Genomic DNA, 9,354 nt, shown 5'->3' on the forward strand with positions numbered 1-9,354 from the left:
AATTATTCAACCGAGTTGTAGAGGTGAAGGGGAAGGTTCCGTCTAGAATTGACTCTCCGGATCCAGATCATACATAATAGCTTTAGAGTGAAAGGTTCACAATCACTTCTCTCAGAGTCATTCTTCTTGAGTCGAGACTTTCGGTGAAGCATTGAAGGTTCTGGTTCCGGTTTCACTATCTCTTTTCTTTCTTTTCTTTCCTACTCTCCTATAAAGTGAAGGAAAATAGCTTGACCGAGTTCTCCAAGGCAAGGGAATATCGTCAAAGGTGATCCTCTCTTTCTCTTAGTTTACAGTTCATAAATAGGTAATGGAATCTTTCTTCTTTCTTTACTATTTAAGAATCATTTCCATCTGGGACAGGCAATGGGTGAACCCTACAGGTGAATGAGTTTACAGTCGAGTAAATGAATTAGCGGCTTGCTTTACCTAGTCTTTGAATAAAGAGGAACGGAATAGAGGTGAGGGATCATAATAGCTTTAGAGTAAAATCTGGTCAGGGAATGCATAAAGGAAAGGCTGAATGAGTAAGTACAGTAGTGAGGGGAGAAGCAGATAGGTTCAAGAATAAATGGGTTGACGAAGACTGAGTTCAATCTGTCTGGGTCCTGAAGTAGTGAAGGAAAGAACAGAGAAAGACAAGTAGTTCAACCCTTGAGGAGAGTAGTAAATTCATATGCTCTCATTCATCTTTCGTGGTTACAGTTCCGAAAAGAAGGATTGATTGATTGAATATGCGAGTTCAGTCTCATTCTCTCTGGTTCGGGTTACAAGCAGTCGAGTAAATAAGAAAAGAAAAAGAAAAGGAGTTAAGTCAATGAATCTTACTGTCGAGTAAGTGAAAGAAGGGACAGGAGAGAAGCCAGCTGCTTTACCTCCTTCAATCTATCTATCTGGTTCAGGATCAAGAGCAGTTAAAGAAGGTCAGTCAGTGAATAGAGGTTCAGGAGAGAAGCCTATGTTACCGAGTTAAAGAATAGAATAGTCTTTGAATAATAACTCACAATAACTGCACCACAAGTAGTGAAGGATCATGAAAATAGCTTTCTTTACCGAGTCTTTAAGGAATGGTCCTGGTTTTCGCTTCATTCTTTCAATTCTCTTGATTTACTCTCTCTCCCGTAAAGAAAGGTTAGTTTTACCTCCTGTACTGAAAAAGGTCATATCGGAAAAGGTTACGCTGGTTGAACTATCTCTTTGCTTTTCTTTACTCGACTGTAAATATCTGATTCTTTCTCCTCAGGTGATTGAGAATGAATCTTATTTGAGTTGAGTCTTGAGTTGAAACACTTCCCCCCTGAAAACACTGTCAATGATTGAATGAACGAAGAAATAGGAAAAAGATAAATCATCGAGAGTCTTTCCTTCCGACAATTAATAGGTTCAAGAATCAATAGGTGAAGGATTTCATGACTCTCCTCTCCTGTATAAAGTTCAGGGAATATCAGTTCCGGTTCAGTAGCTCTTTTGGGTTAGTTGAGTCTCATTCATCTTCAGTCTTTCCTTCCTGTTCCGGAGAATGTAATCTTTCTTCTTCTTTGACAGTGAATGAAGAGAGAGTAAATTCATGAATTAGCGGCTTTACCTCATTAAAAAAAAGAGCTACTTCACCTATTTCCCTTGGGTTTGAAAGAAAAGGTGACGGAGTGAAATCAGGAAAAGGTTTTGGTTCTTCAAATAGCGCTTTACCTAATCAGGGACAGGCAATGGAATTGGTTCAGTTCAATCGACAGGTGAAGGAGTGAAGCGACCCTGTTTACTGTTCTTCAAGTGATTGAGTGAAGGAGCTTGACCAGAGAGTATAAGAGTGTTTGAATAGTGAAACCCTTTCTTGTTTACAGTCGAGTAAAGTCAATTCATTAGCGGCTTAACCTTGTGTTTGAAGGAATAAATAGGGAGAGGTCAATGAGTTTACTGTGTTTGAATAAATAGGTATAGGATCAGAGATAGTTCAACCCTCCTTCAATCAATCCAATGCAGGGTTACGAGAAGAGGGAGGGAGTAAGTAGCTAGCTCGACGAGACGACTATAAAAGGTGATTGAGCGAAGCAGCTTTACCCTAAAAGAAGGGAATAGATAAAAGAAAGAAAAGGTTAAGGGGAAGGACCCTGAATCAATAGGCTTTGTTTACCAGAGAGTAAAAGAGTGAAAGGTGAACAATCACTTCCTGTTCAATCTCATTCTTGTTTCGGATTGAATGAATTGACTGACTCTCATGTAAAAGGGAATACAGGGGCAGGGGAAGGAGTGAGACCTTGTTTACTATTCGTTCAGTAGCTCAGGGAAGTAGAATGAGTTCAATCAGCTCAGGGGATAGAGCTTTACCTGATTCTCATACAGCCGCTTTACTGAGTTCAACCACTCGACCGATAGGTTCATGGTCAGGTGTTTACTGTCTTCAAGTGATTGAGTTCCGGGTCATGGGAAAGAGCTTCTCTTCCTGTTACAGTTCCGGAGAAAGACTAACTACTATGTTACCTCCTGAAATAAGGGAAAATGGGCAAAAGCATCCCTTTTTACCGTGGTCGATGGAATTAATCAGAATTGAAGCAGCTTTCGTGAGTGAAAAAGTGAAATAGCCCAAAATCCCGAGAAAGTAGATACTCTCATTCATTGAAGTAGCTTTTGTTAGTTCAAAAGTGAAACATCCCTTTTTCACGGGAAAGTATCGAGGAACTAAATCTGAAATGGTCTTTACAGGCAAAAGAGTGAACGAAGGTTTTGGGGAACGGGCGAAGGGTTTCAGTTTCCTCTCCCTTCTTTCTTTGTTCCTGTTTCGGGAAGGGTTTCATGAAGTAGCGAAGGGCATAGTAGAGGGGCAGCGAAAGGAATAGAGTATAAGGTTACGGAGTTCAATTAGGAGGAGAAGGAGTCTTTGTCTTGTCTCCTGTCTTTCCTTGAAACACTTTCTTGAACTGTAAAGGAATAGAGGATTCGTCTTCTTTCAAACACTTACAACTCGTTCAATCTGGTTCGGGTTCAATAGCTAATTAATTCATTTACTCACTCTCCTGTAAACGAGAATGATTTGTTTCGTCTTTCCTCTCATTCCAGTTCCAGTTCATGAGTAAGTAGCTAGTTGGCAGTTCAAGAGTGAAATCCGTCCCATTCTCTGATTATTCTTCAAATAGCTTTACCTCAATAAATAAAGGAAGGTCATATCGGTTCATAAGTCGCTCTCCTATCAAGCAGTCTCATGAATAAATAGGAGCTTTCTTTCGGTCAGGGAATACGGGGGAAGGTTCTATCTCTTATCTTTGATTTACTCTACCTTCCTTTCATTCATTGAAAGAATAAATAGGGACAGGTTCAGTATCTGTAGGATCAGGATAATGAGTCTGACAGTTCACTCTCATTCATGTTCCATTTCATTCAATAGTAGTTCAATCAGGTTCATGAGCGAAGAGGGAAAGAAAGAAGGAATTATCATCATTTAGTTAGGTAGCTGAAGAAGAAGAAAAAGGTATTGAAGATAGAAGTTTAATCATCAATCAAATACGAACAACCAACCACGTAACAAAGGAGAGGAGCGAAGCGAACATCCATCCAGCCTATTTACTGAGTGAAAGAATAAATAAATGGGTTACGGCTGGAGTTAAGGAGCGAAGGGAGAGGTTGAGCTTCTCATCCAGCTTACCTAGTTCAACCGGAGTGAAAGAAGAATCGGAGTAGAGTCTTTCCTTGAAACACTTTCTTTTGAAGGGAGAGTCCGTCGAATGAGTGAAAGAAGGGCCGGACTGAGGTAGTTTCGTCTCATAAGTAGTTCAGTCTAATAAATAGTCTTTACTTACAGTCGAATGAATAAGGAGAGCTACTTACTTCTGGTTCAGTCAAGCTCTACTGTCAAATGTTTACTGTTCCTATTCCGGAGTAAGTAGCTCTACTGTCAAGCTGCTAATGAATGGCCGGACTCTACCTTCTTTCTTTGCTCCAGGTCTGGTTCCGGAGGAAGTAGCTCTCCTATCAGCTAATTCATTGATTCTTGAACAGTAAAGGAATATCTTCTTCTAGCATTCTATTCAGGGTCAGGAGTAAACAGATCCACAGAAAGAGTGAAATCAACCATCTATGCTATTTACCGAGGGAAAGAAGGGAATGGAATATCGGGCCAGGTTCCATCATTCATTTACTCGACTGTAAAACAGCTAAGGAGTGAAACCGCTCGACCTATAGGGAGAGGAGTTCAATCTGGTTCGTTCCGGTCAGGGTTGAAGGAAGTAGCTCAAGTCATATAGGAAAAGGTTACGGTTCCAGAGTGCAAGGATATTTCATTAATGTTTCGGCTTTCCTTCCTATACATCCTAATTACGGAGTTCAATCTGGTTCCGGGGACAAAAGAGTCCATTCAGTCCTCCAGTTTACCTCCTTCCGGTCAGAGAGGGTAAGGAGAAGAGAATGAATAAGGAGTCTCGTCTTTGGTTACTGTTCAATCAGCTCAGGGAATATTGGTTCGTTCAGTCTCATCTTGTCTTATTCTTTGATAAAGGTAAAGTCGAATTCATCTTCTCCTGCTTTCGTCTTTCCTTTCTTTTTCAATACATTCATTCATTTCCTCTCTCTTCATATGCTCCCCTGTAAAAAAGATAGGTTCAATTAGGTTCCTTCACTTCTCTTTTATTCTCGTCAGGTTGTTCCGGCGGGATCCTTCATCTTGTTGAGTTGTGAGTCTTGAGTTCGTCTTTCAAAGCAGCTAAGGAAATGGAATTGTGAGACCATAAAGAAAGAATCGGCGAAGGAGGATCAGGAGTCTCCCTTATAGTTGGTTTCGGCTTTCCTGTCCCTGAATTGATTCTTTCACAGTAAAGGGTGGATAGGTGTGATTGAGCCGCAAGGAATTTACTCTCTACACACTATAAAGGTTCCGGGATCAAGAGTAGTGAAAGCAAGAAGGTAAAGGTGAAGTAGCGAAGGGAATATCGGAAAAGGTTACTACGGAGTTCAGGATCAAGAATCGATAGTCTTTCCTTTCGTCTGACAGTTCACTCTCAGGAATCCCTTTACCGTAAATGAATAGGAAAAGGAGATCAGCTAGCTTACTTCCTTCAAGAAAAGAAGGATTGATTTCATATGCTCGGACAGGGGAAGGTTCCTTCCTTCTTTCATGAATTCACTCTCCTGTAAAGGTCAGAGAGTATAAGGTTCAGGATCATTCTTTCCTCTTCCGGGGGAGTAAAAGAGTTAAAGAAGGAAAAGGATGTCGAGTCCCATTCTTCCTTCTTACAGGCAGGAGAGGAAAAGAATGAAATCTGTCGAATGAATCTTGCTTGAGTTTCGTGTTTACCATTCCAGAAGAAATAGGGACAATCAGGGAGAATGCATCGATAGTCTTGACTTCCTGTTCTTGATCATTAATAAGTAGGTGAAGTAGCTCTCGGTGCGGGTTCCGTCTCATTCATCGATAGTCTTTCCTTCCTCATTACCGAGTAAAAGAGTGAAATCAGTAGTAGAAGGAGGTTGAGTCTGAACTCTCTTTCCTCTTTCCTTGAGTCTGGCTGCTAAGGAGTGAAGCCTAGTTCAATCAGTCCAATGCAGGTAAAGAAAGGAGCGAAGAAAGACAGAGTGAGACCGATAGGCGAAGGCAATGGAATTGTGAGACCAATAGTTGTAGAGGGAGTAGGAAGTGAAAGTAGGGAGTTGGAGTTTATAGTTCCTGAATAAATAGGGACAAGAACGGAACAAGGAGCGCAACAACGAGACTCGGAGAGGCGCGAAGCGAACATCCTTGAATTTGTTTACAGCTCAATCAGGTAAGGGAATAGAAAGAAGCAAAGGGGAAGGTTTTCTCTCTTTCCTTATTACTTCATAACTCGACTGTAACTAACTCCTGAATTTCTTCTGGTTATGGACCATTTTACCAGGAAAGTAGACAACACTAAATAAGAAATGGTCTTTAAAGGATCAGTCTAATGAATCAGGAGGAGAACGAGGATCAGGATCTTTAATCTCCCTTCTAGTTGGTTGAGTCTTTCAAAGCAGCTAATTCAAGAATTTACTCGACTGTAACTAACTCCTGAATTGATTCTGGTTTCGGCCTGTCCCTGAATTTCTTCCTTCCGTTCCGTCGCTTCTCTTTCCTTCCTTAATTCAATAACAGATAGTAATATTGGTTCAGGATAATTCATAGGAGTAAGTCGCTCTCCTCTCAAGCTGCTAATACATTGATTGTAGAACAGTACAGTAAAGTAAAGGAGTTAAGGAGACTAAGCTGTTCCAGAGGGTTCTGGGGACAAGATAGTCAATTCAGTCCTCTACTCCAGTTTACAGAGTGAAATCAGGTTCGGGTTCAATAGCTAACTCCTGAATTTCTTCTGTCTCATTCATCTTTCGTCTTTGTTACAGGTCGGGTCATATCGGTTCCGGAGCGAGCTCTCGTGTCAACCACTTCCATTCATTTACTCGACTATAAAGGTTCTATCTCCTTGATTTCCTCTACTGTTGGTTGAGTCTGATTTTCTTACTGTTCGTGGTTCAGTCTTACAAGGAATGGAGGTGAGAAGGGGCAGACAGGAGAAAGAAGAAATAGGGACAATCTGGTTCAGTAGTTCAGTCAGGAGTTTACTGAGTTGGAGAGGAAAAGGGGTTCAGCTGTGAAACCGAGTTTACGAGGTGAAGGATTTCATAGAAAGAGAATAAGGATCTTGAGAATAAATATGGTCAGGTTCCTTCGCTTCTCTTTCTTTCTCTTCGTTTACAGTTAAATAATAAATAGGATCAATCAGGACAGGTAATATTGGTTTAGGATTTCATTGACTCTCTTTTGTTCAGGTTCAGGATAAAGGAATATCTGATTCTTCTTCTTGAATAAAGGTTCCGTCCGGTTCAGGTTCAGGTTCTTCAAATAGCTTTACCTCTATAAAGAAGCGAGAGTAAAGAAAAGAGCTACAGAGTGTTGAGTTATGGAGTCTGCTCCCTATATTTATAGCTTGGTCAATGGCTATATCCGGTAAAGCTATATTTGGTAAAGCCATATATGGTGAAGCTATATCCGGTAAAGCTATATATGGTACATAGCTATATATAGTAGATGGTTAAATCTGGTAAAGCTATATATAATAGACTGAACCATATATATATCCCGTCTAGTAAAGCTTTGAAATGTACTTTCTATTCTCTGTACTCTCTTGTTGTACATGCCTGAAGTCAACAATAAAAAATCCTTTTAGCCAGAGTTCTCCTTGCAATTCTCTCTATCCTTCTCTTTGTGATCATCTAGATCGAGCGTGTGCGTTGTTGTGCGATTCTAACAACTGGTATCAGAGCAAGGCAAAATTCACCACGATCTGTGAAGATGGAAAGTTCAAAGATTGGAATTGAGAAGTTCGATGGATCCGATTTCGGTTTTTGGAAGATGCAGATTGAAGATTATCTGTACCAGAAAGATCTTCACGAACCTCTGTTGGGGGTGAAGCCGGATACCATGACCACGGAACAGTGGAAGCTCAAGGATCGACAAGCCTTAGGGATGATCCGGTTGACGCTATCCAGAAACGTGGCGTTTAACATCATCAAGGAGAAGACAACGTCAGATCTGATGAAGGCGCTGTCAAATATGTATGAAAAACCGTCGGCTATGAACAAGGTGTATTTGATGCGTAGATTATTCAATCTACAGATGTCTGAAGGTGAACGTGTTGCGGATCATATAAATGAATTCAATATGATCATAAGTCAACTGGGTTCGGTGGAAATTAATTTCGAAGATGAAATTAAAGCGTTGATTTTGATGTCATCCTTACCCGAGTCATGGGATACCGTTGTTGCCGCAATCAGCAGTTCTTGAGGATCTGATAAACTGAAGTTTGATGAAATTCGAGATGTAGTTCTCAGCGAAAGTATTCGCAAACGGGAAACTGAAGATTCATCAGGCAATGCTCTCAGTGTTGATCGAAGGGGAAGAAGCAAATCAAAGAGCTCAAACAAACATGGGCGTTCAAAATCAAAGAACCGGGGAAAATCTCCAAACAAACCCAACGTAACGTGTTGGAGCTGTGGGGGAAAAGGACACTTTCGGACAAATTGTACAAAGCTAAAGAAGAAGCAGAATCATAAATCTGAAGATGATGATGATTCTATGTACACAACAGAAGATGCTGAGGACGTTTTAATCCTTAGTGTGGATAGCCCAGCTGAATCCTGGATTTTGGATTCAGGTGCATCGTTCCATTCGTCTCCAAGTAAGGAATTGTTTCGAAATTTCAAATCAGGAAATTTCGGGAAGGTGTATCTTGTCGAAAATAAAACCTTGGAGATTGAAGGAAAGGGAGATGTCTCCATACAAACTCCAGCAGGAAATCAATGGACATTACAAGATGTCAGATACATTCCTGGTCTCAAGAAGAACCTGATCTCTATTGGTCAGTTGGATAGCACAGGCTATGCAGCAGAGTTTGGAAAGAGTTCCTGGAAGATTGTGAAGGGCGCCATGGTTGTTGCGCGTGGCACAAAATCCGGAACCTTATACACTACTGCAGAGTGTATAAACATGACTGCTGCTGCTGAGAGTGCTTCCAATTCAAGTCTATGGCACAATAGACTTGGACATATGAGAGTCAAAGAAATGAAGATGCTGACTGCGAAAGGAGCTTTAGAAGGCTTAAAATCTGTTGATATGGGTCTTTGTGAGAGCTGCGTTATGGGCAAACAGAAACGAGTTAGTTTCACAAAGGCTGCCAGAGAACCGAAGAAAGTGCGGTTGGAAATGGTCCATACAGACGTCTGGGGACCATCTCCAGTTTCATCACTTGGTGGATCAAGGTACTACGTCACCTTCATCGATGACTTCAGCAGGAAGGTATGGGTTTACTTTCTGAAACACAAGTCAGATGTGTTTACCACCTTCAAGAAGTGGAAATCTGAAGTTGAAAATCAGACCGGCTTGAAGATCTAATGTCTGAGGTCTGACAATGGAGGAGAGTACAACAAATCAGAGTTTATAACATTTTGTGCAGCTGAGGGAATTAGATTAATAAGAACAATTCCCGGTAAGGCAAGACAAAATGGTATTGCAGAAAGGATGAACAGAATCTTGAATGAGCGAGCAAGAAGCATGAGGATTCATTCTGGATTGCCAAAGACATTCTGGGCTGATGCTGTGAACACAGCAGCATATTTGATTAATAGAGGGCCGTCAGTACCCTTGAAGTTCAAATTGCCCGAAGAAGTATGGACAGGAAAAGAACTCAAGTACTCTCACTTGAGAACCTTTGGCTGTACTGCGTATGTTCATGTTGATCCAGAGAAGAGAGATAAGCTTGATGCTAAGGCTGTGAAATGCTACTTCATAGGCTATGGCTCTGACATGTTCGGGTATAGGTTTTGGGATGAGAAAAATATGAAGATCCTAAGACATTGTGA

The sequence above is a fragment of the Cucurbita pepo genome, chromosome 5, assembly GCF_057944985.1.
Source record: "Cucurbita pepo subsp. pepo isolate OVF chromosome 5, ASM5794498v1, whole genome shotgun sequence".
Taxonomy (NCBI): Eukaryota; Viridiplantae; Streptophyta; class Magnoliopsida; order Cucurbitales; family Cucurbitaceae; genus Cucurbita; species Cucurbita pepo.